Consider the following 21,471-nt stretch of genomic DNA (forward strand, 5'->3'; position numbering starts at 1 on the left):
AGGTCGAAGAGGTTGCTGCCTGTGTTCTCCTTTAGGATCTTGATGGACTCCTGTCTCACATTTAGGTCTTTCAACCATTTGGAGTCTACTTTTGTGTATGGTGTAAGAAAGTGGTCCAGTTTGAGTCTTCTGCATGTGGCTGTCCAATTTTCCCAACACCATTTGTTGAAGAGACTGTCTTTTTTCCAAGGGACATTCTTTCCTGCTTTGTTGAAGATTAGTTGACCATAGAGTTGAGGGTCCATTTCTGGGCTCTCTATTCTGTTCCATTGATCTATGTGTCTGTTTTTGTGCCAGTACCATACTGTCTTGATGATTACAGCTTTGTAATAGAGCTTGAAGTCCGGAATTGTGATGCCACCGGCTTTACTTTTCTTTTTCAACATTCCTCTGGCTATTCAGGGTCTTTTCTGGTTCCATACAAATTTTAGGATTATTTGTTCCATTTCTTTGAAAAAAGTTGATAGTATTTTGATAGGGATTGCATTGAATGTGTAGATTGCTCTAGGTAGCATTGACATCTTCACAATATTTGTTCTTCCAATCCATGAGCATGGAACGTTTTTCCATTTCTTTGTGTCTTCCTCAATTTCTTTCATGAGTATTTTATAGTTTTCTGAGTACAGATCCTTTGTCTCTTTGGTTAGATTTATTCCTAGGTATCTTATGGTTTTGGGTGCAATTGTAAATGGGATCGACTCCTTCATTTCTCTTTCTTCTGTCTTGTTGGTGTATAGGAATGCCACCGATTTCTGTGCATTGATTTTATATCCTGCCACTTTACTGAATTCCTGTATGAGTTCTAGCAGTTTTGGGGTGGAGTCTTTTGGGTTTTCCACATAAAGTATCGTATCATCTGCAAAGAGTGAGAGTTTGACTTCTTCCTTGCTGATTTGGATGCCTTTGATTTCTTTTTGTTGTCTGATTGCTGTGGCTAGGACTTCTAGTACTATTTTGAATAGCAGTGGTGATAGTGGACATCCCTGCTGTGTTCCTGACCTTAGGGGGAAAGTTCCCAGTTTTTCCCCATTGAGAATGATATTCGCTGTGGGTTTTTCTTAGAAGGCTTTTATGATATTGAGGTATGTACCCTCTATCCCTATACTCTGAAGAGTTTTGATCAAGAAAGGATGCTGTACTTTGTCAAATGCTTTTTCTGCCTCTATTGAGAGGATCCTATGCTTCTTGTTCTTTCTTTTATTAATGTATTGGATCACATTGATTGATTTGTGGATGTTGAACCAACCTTGCAGCCCAGGGATAAATCCCATTTGGTCGTGGTGAATAATCCTTTTAATGTACTGTTGGATCCTATTGGCTGGTATTTTGGTGAGAATTTTTGCATCCATGTTCATCAAGGATATTGGTCTGTAATTCTCCTTTTTGATGGGGTCTTTGTCTGGTTTTGGTATGGAGGTAATGGTGGCCTCATAGAACGAGTTTGGAAGTTTTCCTTCCATTTCTATTTTTTGGAACAGTTTCAGAAGAATAGGTATTAATTCTTCTTTAAATGTTTGGTAGAATTCCCCTGGGAAGCCATCTGACCCTGGGCTTTTGTTTGTTGGGAGATTTTTGATGACTGCTTCAATTTCCTTAGTGGTTATACGTCTGTTCAGGTTTTCTATTTCTTCCTGGTTCAGTTTTGGTAGCTTATACATCTCTACGAATGCATCCATTTCTTCCAGATTATCTAATTTGCTGGCATACAGTTGCTCATAATATGTTCTTATAATTGTTTGTATTTCTTTGGTGTTGGTTGTGATCTCTCCTCTTTCATTCATGATTTTATTTATTTGGGTCATTTTTCTTTTCTTTGTGATAAGTCTGGCCAGGGGTTTATCAATCTTGTTAATTCTTTCAAAGAACCAGCTCCTAGTTTCGTTGATCTGTTCTACTGTTCTTTTGGTTTCTATTTCATTGATTTCTGCTCTGATCTTTATTATTTCTCTTCTCCTGCTGGGTTTAGGCTTTATTTGCTGTTCTTTCTCCAGGTCCTTAGGTGTAGGGTTAGGTTGTGTATTTGAGACCTTTCTTGTTTCTTGAGAAAGGCTTGTATTGCTATATACTTTCTTTGTAGGACTGCCTTTGCTGCATCCCAAAGATTTTGAACAGTTGTGTTTTCATTTTCATTTCTTTCCATGAATTTTTTTAAATTCTTCTTTAATTTCCTGGCTTACCCATTCATTCTTTAGCAGGATGCTCTTTAGCTTCCATGTATTTGAGTTCTTTCTGACTTTCCTCTTGTGATTGAGTTCTAGTTTCAAAGCATTGTGGTCTGAATATATGCAGGGAATTATCCCAATCTTTTGGTACTGGTTGTGACCTGATTTGTGACCTAGGGTGTGATCTATTCTGGAGAATGTTCCATGGGCACTAGAGAAGAATGTGTATTCTGTTGCTTTGGGGTGGAATGTTCTGAATATATCTGTGAAGTCATCTGGTCCACTGTGTCATTTAAAGTCTTTATTTCCTTGTTGATCTTTTGCTTAGATGATCTGTCCATTTCAGATCTGTCCATTCTAATATTGTTTCATCTTATGATATCACTTATCTCTCGCATTCTGCCCTCATGAGATCCAGTAGTTGTTTATCTCTCTTTTTTGCAACTTCTTTATTTTCCATCATTTGGTCTTCTATATCACTAATTCTCTCTTCTGCCTCATTTATCCTAGCAGATAGAGGCTCCATTTTTGATTGCACCTCATTAATAGCCTTTTTGATTTCAACTTGGTTAGATTTTAGTTCTTTTATTTCTCCAGAAAGGGTTTCTCTAATATCTTCCATGCTTTTTTCAAGCCCAGCTAGTATCTTTAAAATCATCATTCTGAACTCTATTTCTGACATCTTACTAATGTCTGTATTGATTAGGTCCCTGGCAGTCACTATTGCCTCTTGTTCTTTTTTTTTTTTTTTTGAGGTGATTTTTTCCATTCCAAGCCTCCTACTTTTTACCCTCTTTTCTCACCACTCTACTTAGTCCTGCCTGGACAGATTCAACTTTTCCTCTGTTCTTAAAAAATAACTATATTCTAGTTTCTTCAAGATTCTTCAAGATTCTTCACCTTAAAAACATTCCTTAGGCATACCTTGTTTTATTTGTGCTTTGCTTTATTGTTCTTCCTAGAAGCTGCATTTTTTTTACAAACTGAAGGTTTGTGACAACCCTGTTTGGACTAAGTCTTTTGGCTCCGTTTTCCTACCAATCTGCTCACTTTGTGTCTCTGTGTCACATTTTAGTAATTCTCACAATATTTCAAACTATTTCATGATTACCGTATTTGTTATGGTGATCTGTGATCAGTGATCTTTGATGTTACTATTGTAATTGTCTTGGGGCACCATGAACCATGCCCATATAAGATAGCAAACTTAATCAACAACGTTGTGTATGTTCTGATTCCTCCACCATCCAGGTTTTCCCCATCTGTCTCTTTCCTTGGGCATCCCTATTCCCTGAGATACAACAATATTGAAATTAGGCCCATTAATAACCCTACAATGGCCTCTAGGTGCTCCAGCAAAAGGAAGAGTTGTATCTCTCTCACTTTAAATCAAAAGCTAGAAAGTATTAACCTTTAGTGAACAGGGCATGTTGAAAGCTGAAATAGGCCTAAAGCTAGGCCTCTTGTGCTGGTTAGCCAAGTGGTGAATGCAAAGGAAAAGTTCCTGAGGGAAATTAAAAGTGTTATTCTAGGGAACATATGAATGATAAGAAAGCAAAATATAGCCTTATTGCTAAAATGGAGAAATTTTAGTGGTCTGGGTAGAAGATCAAACCAGCCATAATGTTCCCTTAAATCAATGCCCCAATCTCTTCAGTTCTGTGAAGGCTGAGAGGTGAGGAAGCTGCAGAAAAGATTGAAGCTGGCAGAGGTTGGTTCCTGAGTTTTAAGGAAAGAAGCCATCTCCATAACATAAAAGTGCAAGATGAGTCAGCATGTAGAAGCTGCAGCAGGTTATTCAGAATATCTGGCTAAGATTATTAATGAAAGTGGCTACATTGAACAATAGATTTTTCAATTCAGACAAGACAGCCTTCTTTCTATTGAAAGATGCATCTAGGACTTTCATAGCTAGAGAGAAGTCAATGCCTGGCTTCAAAGCTTCAAAGGACAAACAGACTCTTTTGTCAGAGGCTAATGCAGCTGGTGACTTTAGGTTGAAGCCAGTGTTCATTTATCTATCTGAAAAGCCTAGGGCCCTGAAGAATTATGCTAAGTCTACTCTGCCTGTGCTCTATTAGTGGTTTAAGAAAGCCTGGATGACAACACATGTGTTTACAGCACAGTTTACTGAATATTTCAAGCCTACTGTTGAGACCTACTTCTTAGGAAAAAAAAAAAAGATTCTTTTCAAAATATGACTGCTCATTGACAATGCCCTTGGTCACCTTAGAGCTCTGATGAAGATGGACAACAAGATTCATGTTGTTTTCATGCCTGCTAGCACAACCATTTTGTAGCCCATGAATCAAGGAGTCATTTTGACTTTCAAGTCTTATTGTTTAAGAAATACATTTTGTAATGCGATAGTTGGCATAGATAGTGATTCTTCTGATGGATCTGGGCAAATTAAAAGGAAAGACTTCTGAAAAGGATTTGTTATTCTAGATATCATTAAGAACATTCATGATTCATGGGAAGAGGTGAATATCAAATCAACATTACAAATATCAAAATCAAATATCAACATTACAGAAGTTTGGAAGAAGTTGATTCCAACCCTCCCGGATGACATTGAGGGGTTCAAGACCTCCATGGAGGAAGTAACAGCAGATGTGGTGGAAATAGCAAGAGAACTGGAATTAGAAGAGGAGCCTGAAGATGTGGCTGGCTTGCTGCAATCTCATGATGAAACTTGAACAGAATAGGAGTTGCTTCTTAGGGATGAGTAAAGAAAATGGTTTCTTGAGATGGAACCTACACCAGGTGAAGGTGGTGTGAAAATTGTGGAAATTTTCAGGATTTAGAATAGTTGATAAAGCAGCAGCAAGGGTTGAGAGGGTTGACTTCAAATTTGAAAAAAGTTCTACTGTGGGTAAAAGGCTATTATTTTTTTTTAAGATTTTATTTATTTATTTGACAGAGAGTGAGAGATAGCTAGAGAGGGAACACAAGCAGGGAGAGTGGGAGAGGGAGAAGCAGGCCTCCCGCTGAGCAGGGAGCCTGATGTGGGGCTCGATCCCAGGACCCCGGGATCATGACCTGAGACGAAGGCAGACACTTAATGACTGAGCCACCCAGGCACCCCTAAAAGGCTATTATTAAACAAAATCACATTGTATGGAAAATCACTCAAGAAAGGAAGAGTTAATCAATATGGCAAACTTCACTGTTGCCTTATTGTAAGAAATTGCCACAGCCACCCCAGCTTTCAGCCACCACCACCCTCATCAGTCAGGAGCCATCAACATCAAGGCAAGATCTTCCATCAACAAAAAGATGATGACTCACTGAAAGCTCAGGTGATGGTCAGCATTTTTGTTTTAGCAATAGGTATTTTTTAATTAAGTTATACACATTTTAGACATAATATCATTGCATGCTTAATGGACTACAGTATAGTGTAAATATAACTTTCATATTCACTAGGAAAGCCAAAAAATTTATTTTACTCACTTTATTGTAATATTTTATTGCAGTAGTCTTGAACAAACCCACAACAAACCCACAGTATCTCCAAGGTATGCCTGTGTGTCTTACTTTATAGTTACTCAAAATCCAAACTGCTCCCAATCTTCATTTTTTTCCGTTGTGTTCTTATAAATCTCCACTGCCCACCTCTTATTTTACAGTACACCCTCACACACACACACACACTCGTTTGCTTCCAGCTTATCATATGCTTCCTAGTTCAGTTAATGGCATCAAATTCCACTCTGTCACGCAGAGTGTAACCTCAGACTCATTTTGGGTTTCTTCCTTGACTTCATTACCTATCCAATTAGTCATCAAGTTCTGAATATTTCACATCATCTGATTGTTTGACTGCTACTCTCTTAGTTCAAACAGTTGCCATCTTACTATTGCACTAACTTTTTGTTCATTTTCATGGAAATATATTCTCTTTCATTTCAGTCCATCCCCTAGGGCAGCAGTGAGCAAACTTTTCCATAAAGGGCTAGAGTATGTTGGGTTTTGCAGACCATAGGTCTCTGTCTCAGCTACTCAGTTCTGCTGATAGAGTACAAGAACTGAGATACACAAATTATAAATTAATGGGCATGCCTATGTTCCAATAAGACTTTATTTACAAAGACAGATGGCATGCCAGATTTAGCCCATTTGGTGTAGTTTGCAGGCTCCTGCAGTAGGATTTTTTTCAGAAAACTGAATCTGATCATAACTCTTAATATTTTCTGTTAAATTACCTTACCTATAGGAATATTTCCCAACGATAACTTCCCTAGAGTCATATGGGATTATGAACATGCAAAACACAAAATTATCGGTACTATATTAAACATGCAGTCAGCATCATATTCAATGTGAGGCATTCTATCTTTGTGCATATTTTCATGCATTTCTATCTTTGTGGATATTAACTTGCACTTTAGTAGCAAAAATAAAGGCATAAATAAGCAATGAATAATTTGTCATTAGCTATTATTTTATTTAAGTTTTCAAGATTTTATTTATTTATTTTGAGAAAGAGAGCATGAGCAGGGGGAGGGGCAGAGGCAGAGGGAGAGAGAGAATCCTCAAGCAGACTCCTGACTGAGGGCAGAGCCCAACATGGGGCTCTGTCTTATCACCGTGCGATCACGACCTGAGCCAAAATCGAGAGTCAGATGCTTAACAGACTAAGCCACCCAGGCACCCCATAGCTGTTATTTTAATAATGGTTTAAAATTACTTTATTGCAGAATGGTATTTTTTAAATTATCCATTGTATTTTTTATTAATAATTATTCTTAAAATTCTTCACCCACTCAGGTTGAAACATGGTTCACAGAAAGGGCAAAACTCAACCAAGACAAGATCAGGTATTTGTTCAGTTTAAACGCCCAAAATAATCTTTTGAAGTTCATTTTAAGTACAAAAATTGTGAAAGATATGCCTTTCATCTGTAAGAGTCAGATTATGTTGAGAGGAAAAAATGACATACAGATTTATAATGCTTTGAAATTTGAGTCCTTGCTGATCCTGATGAGATTGCATCTCCCAGGGTTAGCTAATTCCTAGAGATAGCAAGTGACTCCCTTGAGATGTGTCTTTTATGTGCAAACTGACCAATCCTGAATTCAGACCCAACTACACCTTCTTTATCAAACTCTCACAGGTTGAGTCACTCTGCCTCTGCCCTGATATCACCTCGGGGCCAGGTACCAGGCAACAATCCCTACACCTCAGAGCCTGTTGAAATTATTCAAAAAAGCCAATGCTAAACCTGTTTAGCCTGCTTACCCTGCCTTGCCAGTCACCTCCCATGAAAACCACTATTGAGGCTTTAGCCAGTGTTTTCCCCTTGCTTCTCTGCCTCCTGACTGACTTTTCCCATGTGGCATGCCACACGCTTCCTGTTTCTAGGGATCTGTGAGTATAAAATTTTCCTTCATAGCAATCATTTCTATGTCTCTGTGTCTTACCATACCTGATTGAAATAAATCCTAGGTACATTTGAGAACAAGATTCCAGATTTCAAACTTTGGGGACCGGAGGATAGAGTTTTTACTCTGTCTCACAAGGTAACAGGTTCCTTTCTCAAGTCCCACCTGAGCCTTTCCAGGCAGTTCTAATGTTTCTCAAAACTACTTCCCAAGCAAAAGGGAAGGAATAAGTACAGTTAATTGGGGAACCCTGTCTGCTTGGATACTGCTTTGAGTGATTTGGAGCAGTCAACTTGAACCAAAAAAAGACACTTGTTCTGTGGTTTTCAAGGCAAAGCAGATTTTCTCTTTCCCAAACATATATATGGGGATTTCAGCCCCTTATTTTTCTTGGGGGCTTGTTTTGGCTCAACAATCTCTCTCATAATTCTCTTTTGATCATTTGATTAGTCTACCTTCACACACACACACACACGCATTTATGGACATCAAGACGAAAACAAAACAAAATACCCTTGTGTTTGAGTTGGGGGTCCTTTAAAGTGTAGGACTTGGGGCAGAGTCTCTTTTATCTGGGACTCAGGGAAGTATTGAATCTATTAGATACTGAATCTTATGACAAATCTATACCATTTAAGACAATACACTATTGCTAAAATAAAGGTACTATACTCAAAACCCAGAAACAGACCTAGGCGTTTATAAAAAAATTGATATTTGACTGAGAAATAATCAAAAATGGATAAGAAAAATTTCAATAAATGGTCCTGGGACAATTGTTTATTCCCACAGAAGAAGCCGCACAGTCCTAGACTAATTTCTACAACTTGGCCAATGTTGAATTTAAATTTCAGAAACAACGATTTTTATTTAGTATAAGTAGGTCCCAAATATTGCATAAAATATACATACACTAAAAAAATTCTTTGTTAATCTGTTCCAAATTTAACTGAGTGTCCTGTATTTTATCTTGCACCACTAATTAATGGTCATTATTAAAATGTTTACCACAAACATGGGCTTTTAATTCGTATAAAACAGTTACAACTTAATTTAGGAAATCTCAGTCAATAAATGTTGTTAAAAATATATGTACAAGGAAACATTTTAAAATGTAGGAGTTTCAAGCTCTTTATAAATACTAACAGCTCACCAGTAAAGAAAGTGGCAAGGCCAGAAAAGCGATTTCTATTTAGCTATTTCATTATCTTTAGATGCATGATTCCCCCATTCATCAGTTGACTTAATGTACAAGTTAGATGTAGCAGTTTATTCACCTTCATTTTCCTTCCCACATCCCAGTGCACTGAGAGAATGAAGAACTATCCATCCAGTCATAAAGGTGATGATCCAGTGATGCAATGGTGAGTAGATATTTCCCAGCACTCTCCCCATTTATATCCAAGGACACTGTCCCTCAGCTCTCCCCTTCCAGGACCTGTTCTGATCTCCTGGAGGGTGGAAAGCCGCAGTGCGTCTGACCAGAAGAGAGCTCCTCAGTGGTTCACACAGGAGTGATTCAGTGGAGCACAACAGCTTTCCAGGAACACATGAGAGGTTTTATAATATTTCTAAAAAATCTTCATCTGGCAAGAATAGTACTACCTAATACTTATTTTTCTCTCTAATTTCTGTGCCTCTGACCTCTAGTCATGGTTTTATTGAATTCCTTCAGGGTGCATAACCATGCACTGGGCTTGGGATACATGAGACCCTCATTCTTAAGGAATACTACTTAGTAGACGAGGAAAACATCATGAACAGAAATATAAATATATAAAAACAAAAGCATAGAGGTCATTTTTCTAACAGCTGAAGAAAAGGGATGGCTAATATCCAAAAAGCTTTAGTGAAGTAGGAGGTTCATGATCTGAGTTTAATGGATGGAGGGGATCATGTGGCCGACTGAGCAGCAAGAAGAAAGCTGTGGCAGAGACTACTGGCTGTTCTGCAGGATCCAGTGTTCCCCTTTTGCCCTTAGTTTAGAACCCTCAGAGTTTAACTGGGCTATGTGGTCACCTGGAATAAAGACTGCATTTCCCAGACCCCATTGCAGCTAGGTGTGGCCTTGTGATTAAGTTTTTAGCCAATAGAATGTAAATGAAAACCTTGTGGGCCATTTCCTGAAAATGTCCACGGTGGGGGGCGCTGCCTTTCTACAGCCTCTCCTTGATGGCTGGAAAGCTGACAAGGGCGGCAACAGGACTAGCCCTCTGGAAACATGAGGCACAATGCCGAAGGTGGTGGAGCAGCAAGACCCACCGAAGAAGCCTCGGGCTCCAAAACCATGCGGTGCCATACTGCTCACTAAGAGCTTACCCCCCAGATTAATTTCCATAATTGAGAAATGAACATTTCTCCTGTTGAAGCAAGTCCCACGTTGGTGATAGTCTACACAATAAAAGAGTAACTACACATAACAAATACCTAACTTAATGGCAAAATCAATTACTTCATAAGAAATCAAAACTATGGATACCAGAATATATTTACAAAAAAGAGTGATCTTGTAACGCTTTTAGAAGCTTGTTATCCCCAAGGGCCATTCAGGCAAGTTTCCAACTGAAGACCAAGGCAATGAGGAAAATATTTGAGACCAACTCTAAATGAGCCTGTCATTGAAGAGATTTATTTTCAAGAAGAGATCACAGGGTCAAAAAAGAAAAATAAGGATCATTTGCATTGAAATAGCTCTAGCCAATTCCTACCAAATTGGGCTGAAAATAAGTGCAAGTTGACTTGCAGTGAAATTAAATATAACTTCTGGCCAATCTCTCTTAACCCTTTAAAGATGGCTGCAATTGATTTGTAGAAGAACCAGCAAAACATCTCACAGTGGTACACCATTTTTTGGAAAATCAGTCTGCAATGAAAAGATAACTAACAGGGTATTTTAAAAAAGCCTAATTTCCTAGAAATTTACTTGGCTCCCCACCCCAATTAACAAAGCACAAAATAAACATACAAGATTGAGCATTACTTAGCAATTTGAAAAAAAAAATCAGTATTTATTTCAAACACAGTTAATTTAAAGAAATTTCTATTACCATTATCAAGCTGTTAATAGAATCATCCAAATAATTCTATAAGGCACAGAGTAGATATTCCTTACTTAATCTTTTTATTCTTTTTGATTTCTTGCTTTTAAAGTTGCATAATTTTACTTGACTGGTATTTTAAACTTCTTAGATGGTATCTTTTTTTTTTTTTTTTAAGTTCTACCTTTATCTTTTCACAAAGAATTTTACAGGCAGTTGGAAACTTTATAATTTCTATATTCAGGAAAGGTAGGTATTTCTGTGGCTCACCTTTTGGAGACCTTCCAGGTGAGAGGCCAGTGACACCTGTTGGGCACCATAGGGCAGACTGGAGTTGATAATGGCCTTCACACTTCCCATGCTCAGTGAGCAACGTGGGCCACACTGACTCCATTATGATCAGGACAGTGGTTACTCTCACTTAGTTCCACAGAAGATGTTGAAAACAGATCCACAAAATAAACCCTGTTGTAGGTATATGATTCAAATATCCCCATCTTCATATGAAGTCTTGTATTAAAATCTGTTCAGCCTAACATTTTTTTCAAAAGGTGATAAGGCAGAATAATAAACTAGATAGACAAGCAGAGGACCCTAAAGAAGTTTAAATATTTATATATTGTTTATATATCCACTTGCATAACATGAGCCAATACACCACCCCTGCTTTTTTTACATTTCAACTCACTCGCATCACTCCTGAATGAGGGTCATCAGTGATGGCTTAATCATGAAATCCACCAGAAGTTTATCAGCGTTTGTTTAACATGACCTTTCTGTAACCTCTGACAATGATGAATACTTCCCACTTCCAGAAAAATCTCTGTTGTCTTGGCTTCTGTAGTACTATTTGCTCTTGGTTACCTCTCACCTCTCTGAGCAATCTTTCTAAGTCTACTTGGCTGGCAGTCCCTGAAGTGTTAATGTTCCCTAGGATCTTGATCATGGATTTCCTTGAACAGCACATTCCCGTGGTTCATGTACTAGTCATCCGTTAAAGGATCCCAATCCTATAATATTATCAATGTCAGAACACTCCGAAGATTCATTGCTATAATATATGTTATATTCTGGATTTTTTTTTTTCACTTGAATACCCCCAAAGAAACCAAATCTCTTCCATGGTAGACTTATTTTCTAAATATCTTCCCTCTCTCACCCCCTCTTCATCCAGCCACAAAATCCTATTTATTCTACAGGCTAATTATCCTTCATATTCATAGTTTTCTCTTAATCTCCATTCCCACTGACTCTTATTCAGCAGTCAGCTGGACCACTGCAAAAGTCAAAAGAGAAACAACCAAAAACTACCGAAATAGCTTTCTTGCTTTTAATTTCATCCAATTTTCATTATACAATAACTCATGTGATTCTACTAAAATATCTAATATAGCCACTTTACTATTCACACTCTTACAATGGCCTTCCTTCACCTATTAGGTCAACATCCATATCTTTAGCAGAGTAGAGAAGCCATTCATACTGTGTACACCTTCACTTCTGGGCTCATGGATCACTCTCCACACATTCACCCATGCCTCAGTCTCTTTGAACACTTATGTTCACTACATGTGCTCTGATTTTTCTTACCTCTGCGGCTTTGCTCATGCTGATGTTGTTGACTGGAAAATCCTTCCCTTCTTTTCGTACTTGGAAAAGTTATCTTTTAAGATTCACACAAAAATCCTTTCTCCTGTGGCCTTCTTCTGTGCAGTCTCCTATATCCTCTTTCTTGAGTTCTTCTGCATTTTGTACATGTTTTCATTACAGAAATTTACACAATGGCCTGTAAGCATTTCTTTACATGTACACTTTTCCTTCAGGGGGGAAAGGAACCATGTCTTATTCATTTGTCCATGTCCAACACCAGGCACGGTGCCTGGTGCTCAAAAGATGTTTGTTTTATTAATATTAAGTAGAAAAGGCAGTATACAGATGAAAGACATATGGTCTTTGATTTCAAGGAAATACATTAAAAATCTAAAGATTTATCATGAAAAAAAATATATGGATTTGCTTGTATTCCACCAGAGAGTAGAACTGGTAAAACTTACAAAGAAGAAAATTTTTGTTTAATAAAATAATGTACTCTCTAATTCTTGGAGTTATTCAACAAACAAATAGGAAATCCCAAGAGTTAATGAGCTTCCCGTTACTAGATTCAGGCCGAAACAATATGGCCTAATCAAACAGAACGTGAGCTATATTCGGTACTTGTACTGGATGAGGGTTTAGACCTCCACAAGTCTGATGTTCCTCTCTGAGAAAAAAGAGACAGGTTTTGAGTGATTTTGAAGTAATATTTTGAGGAAATAAGATGATTTGATATCTCTGCCTTAATTTTGTATTTAAAATGCTAATTTTAAAATAAGTTCAGTGTTGATAAAGGAGTTCACTGAAATATTGTAATTCCACAATATTCTGGGAATGCATAACTAGAGACATTGTAGTGGAGTTATTTGGGAGGAAAGCAATAAATATTTAACTGATGTGGGTACTTAGGAAAGATGGACATATGAGTCAGATAAATGGAAGGTCAAATAGCACCTTTGTTACCAGTAAAGATAAACTTTGTTAACTGATAAGCCACATTCTTCTGCAGGCATAATAAATAACCCCTGCATTAAAAATACCCTCCCCCCCCAACAAAGATGTAAGCTTCCTGGGCTTCCAGAGAGTGGACAGCAGAGCAGCAGAAATCCTGGGGGGAACCCAGACAACATGGAGCCAACTCTGCTTTGTTTCTTCTCTATTTGCAATAATCAGCGGAAGGCAGTGAGCGAGCAGGTGGAAAGAAGCTAGAAGTACTTCTTTTACAAATTCTTCTGGAAAGCTAAGAGGAAGTTTCCTCTTCTTTATGAAGAGGAAATGAAGAATAGAACAGTTCTAATATACTGGCAATATGCTTGTCTTTCAGTTGCCTCTTACTCTACCATTGGCTTTACATGTTAGAAAACACAACCTTGCTCAATCCTAAAGACTAACCTCTTTCTTTAGAATGACTTGTTTTCCTGTTTACTCATGCACTCATGCATTCAACAAACATTTATTAAATGCCTACCATACTCCTGGTTCTTTTGTGCTAGTGATCAAAGGCGAATAAACCTCTATGTCATTAAAGAGCTCTAGCTGGAGAAATGGCCTTTTAACTGATGATGATGATGCTAAGTGATACACAGGAAAATAGAGGCAGGAATATTATACTGTGAGCCCAAAAGTGAAGGAGAAATTAATTACTGGAAGAAAGGAAAAGGGACAAAGATAATGCAGGCTTTGAAAGATGAAGAGATGCTCACTAGCAGAAACTGGGCAGGAACAAAGATATCCTGGAAAAAGAATATCCATGGGCAAAGGTACAGATATTTGCATATGCAGAGCTTCATAAAGTATTAAACTAAAAGGAAAATATGGCACAACATCTGATATGTAAAATAAATATATTTGATATATATATATATAATACATAAAGTATTTTCACATTGAACAAGTTTACTGAAGCAAGGAACTTTTAATATGGTCACAAGGACCTAGAGGTGAGATTTTGAACTAGTTAATAATAACCAAATGATTTAGGGATTTATTCATTAACCATTATTAAATACCCTCTGGGTCCCTCATCTTTGGTTGATTTCCAACAGTCATATCTCAGAGGTCTTGGCACTTGATGGCTGAATTTAAGAATTTATGTCTATAATATAAAGACCAAAAATATTTTGCTTCTGGGTCATTAAAATTTTTAAAATAATAAGCCATTCCCTTACAGTCTGTCTATTTGGTAGAATGCCATTCAGGAATGTGTTCCCTATCTGAAGTCATAGGGGAAATAAAGCAGTGCTCTTATTAAGGAAATCCATTTCCTCCAAAAGGATAAAGTATGACAAGAACTGTTTTTCCAACTTAATGTAAATTTCATAACATCAGCAGTGTACCACGCAAACTGCTCAATGGAGAGGCTCTCACACGCTGTAGCCACAGAATATATGGGCTCAGGAGAGACAGAGATTATATTTGTCTCAGTACAGGCACGTCCTCCATACAGCTCTTTAAGATCTACGATGATGAATCTACTTCTATCTCTTGAAGTCTTAGTCTAGTAGATAGTTTCTTTCAGAACAGCTAAAATGATGAGAGTTTCCTTCTTTCTTTCCTTCTTTCTCTCTCTTTCTCTTTCTCCCTCTCTCTCTATTTCTTTTTCTTTCTTTCTTTCTTTCTCTTTCTTCTTTCTTTCTTTCTTTCTCTCTCTCTCTTTCTTTCTTTTCTTTCTTTCTTTCTTTCCTTTCTCTTTCTCTTTCTTTCTCTTTCTCTTCACAATACAGCACCAGTGATTGAAAAGCCTGATCTGCAAATCTAACAATTCGACTTATCTAGGACTATCTCTAAGTACAAGGTCGACATTATCTCAGCCTGCATCCTGTGTAATTATAGTATTTGGCTGGCATTGCTGAACAGGGGCTGAAATCCATCAGGTTCTAGTTAATCTGCCTTGAGTAACCACAGCTGGTTGGCCGGAAGAAAATGATTATGAAATAAAGTTGTTGTGTCTTAATAATAAAGATAACTGATATGCAAGGCAGGATGGCTCTAAGGTTAACCTTTTCCTATATAGGAAGAGTGTTTAATGTGAAGGAAGAGGAGTTATTTCTGTAAAGTCTTTTTTATTTTGTACTTTGTGTCTCCTTTCTTTTCACCTTATCTAATTTCCCACCAGTCCTGAATTTTCATTACTCTTCAGTGAACCACATATATTAACCCTTTGGATGTTTTCCAAACAGACCAAACTAGAAATTTAATGGGCATGAGATCAGCTTCCTTCTTTTTAATTAGTCTTCAAACTTAATCTTGTCTTGTTTTATTAAGAATCAGTTTATCTTGCTAATGCTGAGGCTGTGAGTTATTCACACTGCAGACAGGATGAGGATGAACGTACATGGTGATCTTAGATTAGATTAGTATGTCTAATGATATGTGGCATGGTACAAGCTGTATATGCAACACTTAAAACAGGCTTATGGAGTTGGGGAAAACGCCCCATCGCCATCTATACAACACGAACAAGTCAGCACACTTCCAATTCAATAATTTTGACTCCTTCCAACTGTAAAAGATGATCATAAAATTATTTATCCGGCAATTGTGGAAAGGCACAGATGGTGGTACGGCACTTAAGAGCACAGATCCCACAGTCATACCCAGCTCTGCCACCATTAACTGTGTGACCTTGGGCAAATTACCTAACCGCTCTGTGTCTAAGTTTTCTCAAATTTAAAGTGGAAATGATAATATTAATAGCTGCTTCAAGTGATTATCATGAAGATTAAATGAGTGAACATATCTAAAGCACTTAGAACCATGCCTGGCATTTAATAAGCCTGGTAAGTGTTCACGGGCGATAATATCGAAACAGCTGAAGAAACAGGACTGGCTGGCTGGAGACCCTGTTGTGTAGTCAGTAACTACAGCTTGCAAGGTCTTAGCTCTAAATTCCTGTGTTTGATACTTGACTTCAGGCTATTAACATTTAACCAGAGGCTCATAAATAAGATGAACTATGGTTAAACCCATCATGTTAATGCGTCTACTTATAAGAAAATAAAATTGCACATAAAAACGGTATGCCATGAATTTCTTTTGGCAGGGCAGGATGAGAACAAGAGAGGACAAGGGAAGATAATTTGCTAGAGGCCAATGCATCTGGACATGGTGGCTCTCAGGCTCTTCCTTATTCCACCACTGTCAGGCTCTTACAGCACAGGACCGACAGGACCATGGATATTCCCCCTGCAAAGGAACTCACTTCAGTTTCTGGGTTTCCAAGTTCACTTCGGCATTCTTGCCGTGGCTACCGCACTGACTCTTCTTTCTTCACAATTACATCTCTAATGTAAATGCATCCAGCAATGATCCTTAATTACATCCTCTTAATTACATAGCTACTGCAGATGCATGTCAACTCCTCTTTGTCCATGTTTAGTCAGCTGGTTAATACTCAACTAAACAAATACATGGACACATAAGAAAATCATCAGTAGGGGCTTTGGGATGAGAAGACAGGCTGAGGAATTTGTATTTTAAATAACTTCTGATAATTTTTTGTGGTCTTGTAAACTTGGGCAATTGCTTTGAATCGTGTTACAACACCTCTTTTTCATTTTTACAAATCTTATCTGAATTTCTAAAAGATAACAAAGGAAAAAGCTTGAGGACAGACTCTGGATGTCCACTGTGTGTGTGTTTATAAGATTTCAAGACATCATACATACATTTATGTATTTTTGTTGATCTTACAGTATTCCCCTTTATTTTAGCTGAATAGAACATATAAAAGTCAAAACATGTCAAAACACATAGATCCTCTTTAAATTAAAAAAAAAAAATGTAAACCATGCATTCGAGAGTCATTTTGATGTATTTTATAATCTAAACTAAATTTCTGCCCAGGTGCTTATTTCTTACCATAGTAAATCTGCACATCTCTTATTAATGCCAAGGAAACTTACTAAGTTTCCTAATGTAAAGATAATTTAAGAACAAATATATTTTGAAAAAGAACTACCACTGTCGATCGGAAGAAAAACTTTCTTTGTTCAAGTCTGATGCTGGGGCCGGGGCGGCGGGGAGGGGAGCGGTGCGCCTATATTTTCGGTTGTAGAGAACAAACTGTTTCCCAGGCATCATCGTTTTAGATGTGGTTTATAATGGAGGATTTTAAGATCTTCTTTTGCTCCCAAAGTGTGTCTCTAGATATAAGAAAGAGACTATATGGAATTAAATCACTTCAGTAAAATATTAAGAAGTCTATCCCTTTTAAACATATTATGAAAATAGAAGTTTCATAAGATTTCACTTTCTGGGGTTTTTATTTTTTTAAAGCAGTGGTCTTTTTTCTTCTTCTTTAATAATATTCAGTGTTGCTTGTGTTTCTATTCCTATAGTGAGCTTCCTAACATCTGTTTTCCATTTTTCTTTAATTTCCACTCACGACCTTTGGCCTATTCTCTGTGTTTGGAAAAAAACAGGAATTAAAGTTGACATTATCTCTCTGCCTTCTCCAAACTGCATAAATTCACATTCTCAGCCTGCCTTCTATCTAAGTACAGGCTTTCTGACCACAAAAGCAATTTGTCTACCTATTGTTTGGGAGGACATTTCATAATGTTCAAAATAGAAATCGGCAACCCCAGAAACAGGCTCTGGGGTGTTGCCAAGGGCTTCAGAACACCAGAGTATTTGTTCTAGATCTGTGGCCACTGTGGAAAATTGCTCTGGCCCAGTCCACTGTTCTAGAAAACCTCCAAAGCATGACACAATGTGAACTTCTTTTTATAATTATAACACTTAGTCTCTTGCATGAGACTGAAGAATGTGATACTAACACAGTATGAGAATTATATTGTACACATTTAAAAACATTAGGCAAATGAGCAGGTACTCAACGGTAATGCTTAAGAAGCTAAACTATTCACCAAAAGCAATGATGAATTAAGCAAAGAATATTATACTAACACAGACTATACATTGGAGTGTAAAAAGCATGAGCGACATAGAACCCACAGATAACAAATATTCTAAACAGGTGGGTGAATGGGCAAGGGAGTATCCAGGGAATCCCACATTTTTTAATGATGCTGAATGTAGTGCAATACACATTTTTATGCTTCCTTCTTTTAATTGAATTAAAATTTACATACAAAAAAGTACATAGATCTTTCCTATACAACTTGGTGGAGCTTTCCATATGCATATACCTGTGTTCCATGCCCCTTAGGCAGAATATGCCTAAAGAAAATTAAGTTTTCTTGCTCTCCCAGGCTCAGAAATGATTGTGTTAAAATATCCTAATGTCCTCAAGGTCTAATAATGTGACTAGACATCTTTGCCCTTACATTAAAAGATGATTATGCTTGGGGCGCCGGGGTGGTTCAGCCCGTTAAGTTTCTGACTCCTGATTTTGGCTCAGGTCATGATCTCAGGGTCGTGAAATAGAGCCCTGCATTGGGCTACATGTTTGATGGAGAGTCCGCTTGAGATTCTCTCCCTCTCACTCTGCCCCTTCCCCAACTTGCGCTCTCTCTCTGTGTCTCTCTCTCTCTCAAATAAATAAATAAATCTTTAAAAAAATTTTTTTAAAAAATGGTTGTGCTTTATCTTATTTTGGTCCTTTTTGTTTCCTGTATATTTTCTGTCTCCTTTTTTGTTTTAACTTAGTTATCTTTAAATGCCTGGGTCTAACACATGGTCAAATAAAAATGTTCAACCAATGTTTATAGTAATGAATTGGATATCTAATGTCCATGCTTGTGGGCACTACATGTGTAGTGAAAGTGAATAGTATTGAGTATTTTTGTCCTAAGAAACAAATACTAGTAATGCTAATGAGTTTTTAGAGATTACAAAATACCTTGCTTATCCAAACTGGGTTAAAGCTTGCCACGTTAATATTTTCTGAGTTCTATTGACTGGAGGGATACTTGTGCTACTGACTGAGAACTTGAGCTACAACAATGCTAGAGGAACCTCACAGAGGCAGCAAGATGATGGGTTGAGAACGGCTACAGTCACATTACAAAATGAGACAAATCCTATGAAAGAATATTCAACAAGCAGCCTGCCTCAGCAGTCTAGAGGTTACATACAGACTTCACTTTAGGTGTTTGAAAGCTTCAAAGACATTTAGCTTTACTGTGTTCAGAACTGGCAAAGATTATGCTACACAATCTTGAAGAGTTTCTTCGATTTTTACAACCCATATGCTCCATTAGGAAGGGTGGGAAGGAATGCAGCACAATTATAAGGAAGGTTTGTCACATAGGGCATGAAGTCCCAAGACTCTAAGCTGCCCGTGTCACCCTCCTCTTCCCCTCAGTGCGTGTTGCTCAGTGATTGTTATGGAGACAGAAAAGTGGTGAAGAACCCCTGACCTTTGGTGTCCAATTTGGTAAAGATAATCCTACAGAGGATTTATAAGAAGTCCAAGAAAAGCAGCATTCCCTGAGAAGCAAAAACCACAGATAATTAGATCAATAATTGTTACCCAAAGCTCACTACAGAGAGAGAGAATTATGCTACTAGCTAAGACAGACGACTTCAGGCGGCCGCACGTGCTCCATGCTCCCCCCCAACCCTGCCTCACCTGCAAGGCCACTTCACTAGAAACAGAACTAACAAAAATCTCAGCTTTTCTACTCCTTTCGGCATTAGCAACTAGTTTCACAAGTTTTCTTTAAGGAGTGAATTTTCTATTTATCGACATAAAATGCTTTTTATACAGATTGTGCTGCATATTTCATCATCAAGCAGCACACTGCCCTTATAGAAGCAGTCTCTTAGAGGGTAGAATACAAAATTTTCTGGGAAGAAAAAAGTGAGCCTAAAACAAAGACAAACCTCATGAATTCTACTTTTATAATTTAGGATCATTTTTTTATTAATTACCTATTTACACTGTTGCCTGGGTCTCTGGATCTTTTTCCGCAGATGCCCTCTTATGCAGTTCTTTGAACTCACAATTAAAAAAAAAATTATTAATGCTTTTCTATCCTTTTAGAACAATAAAAAAGCAACCAAAATGTTTTCCATGAGGTAGAGAAGTATATAAATAAATCAGAAATCTTAACAAAGGCTAGCTATTTCTGTCCACCATCATGTTTGAAAACTAGGAATTTATTTTTGGTTGACTTTATATTTTTTCTCTAGTGTGTCATAAGACTGATGATCAAAGTAATAAAAGAGGATTTTTTTCTTGATACCAGAACCATGAAATATAAAACATAACTCTGGCTAACCATTTGGACAAATTCTTATTTAAACATGATTAAATCCATTTTAGTATTCTGAATATATGACCCTTCACTCTTCCAAGTTTCTTGGTTTCTTTTTGAATATGTCTCATTCTCCACTACAAAGTTTGTGTATCCGGTGTTTATTCCCACTTTCTTAAAAAAAAAAAAAAAAAAAAATGGTCTTGGCATAGTACAGGCATACTTTCGATGTTTGTTTCCTCCTCTTTCTTAAAATAAAGGTCCAAAAACAATTCCAAAAGAGCCAGTGATCTCTTCATTCTCCCCAGTTCTGACCATTCTCATTGGCGCTCCTCTTGCCTCCACCTCTTGCCCTGCTTCCCCACAGTTGAAAGGCAGGACCCGTGTCTCAATGTAGCCCCATCTTCCAGCAGCATGGCCTCCTGTGCACCTGGACAGTTGAGGTCAAACAGTCCTCAGCACCTAAGTCCTATACAGTGGGGTTTATGGAGACCAGGGCTGCTCTGGGAGCTGCTCAGATAAGCAGAACAGAACCTGGAAATGCAAGGAATTCAAGAAAAAGAAGGGAGAGGGAGGAGGGAGGGGAAAGGAGAAGAGCTGGCAAATAAATTCTTTCAGCTCCTACCTTCCTTCACAATCATTCTAGTACACAACACCCCATATTTCTTCTCCAGAGCCGCCCCATTTCTGTTGTCTTTTCTTGTGAAGCTCTGACCAGCATAGTTATGTAACATTTGTATTTACTTTCCCTCCTTCTCTGACTCACATCCATTCTTCTCTCTTTCTCGCTTCCCTCAGAATTTTATTCCTCCAAGAAAACATTAACATGTAAGCTTCACCACAGACTTTGTTTTCTGGGGAACTAGGGCTTAGACGCCATTTTTACTATATCTGGATATATCTGAATAAGGAAAGAGAGCATTATCCTTCACAGCACCTGGCATCATACAAAATACCCAGCAGATGCTAAATAAATACTTACATTTCTTCTGGAAAATCAGCTAGTTAAAAAAAAAATTAGAAAGTAATATCTCTAAATATCTAATGGATACTTCAAAACAGAGGTTTGTCCTTTATCATTTATTTTTATAAAAGTCCAAATATTTGCATTAAAGCATTATTTAGC

The sequence above is a fragment of the Neomonachus schauinslandi genome, chromosome 2 (assembly GCF_002201575.2).
Source record: "Neomonachus schauinslandi chromosome 2, ASM220157v2, whole genome shotgun sequence".
NCBI classification, from domain to species: Eukaryota; Metazoa; Chordata; class Mammalia; order Carnivora; family Phocidae; genus Neomonachus; species Neomonachus schauinslandi.